The sequence below is a fragment of the Suricata suricatta genome, chromosome 16 (assembly GCF_006229205.1).
Source record: "Suricata suricatta isolate VVHF042 chromosome 16, meerkat_22Aug2017_6uvM2_HiC, whole genome shotgun sequence".
In the NCBI taxonomy this organism is placed as follows: domain Eukaryota; kingdom Metazoa; phylum Chordata; class Mammalia; order Carnivora; family Herpestidae; genus Suricata; species Suricata suricatta.
This window is the reverse complement of record NC_043715.1, coordinates 38,894,117-38,894,374: the sequence shown is the minus strand read 5'-3', so window position 1 is coordinate 38,894,374 and position 258 is coordinate 38,894,117.

The window sequence follows — 258 nt, the reverse complement described above, 5'->3', positions numbered from 1 at the left end:
CTCTGAGGCCTGGAAATTACTGTCAGGCTGGGATCCTCTGCGGCACAGAAATCTTGCCAGTGAGGTCAAGGGCCTGTGTGGCCACCGCATCCTCCAGAAAACCCAAGGACGCCCTTGAGAACCTGGGGCCACTCTCGCTCCCTCGTCAGGTAGCCCGACCCTCAACTGCTCATTTATTCAACAAATAATGACGAAAGCCTCTTTGCGTCAGGTTCCTTATGAGTACAACCGCTTTTCGGAATTTTCTAAGGTTCTTCA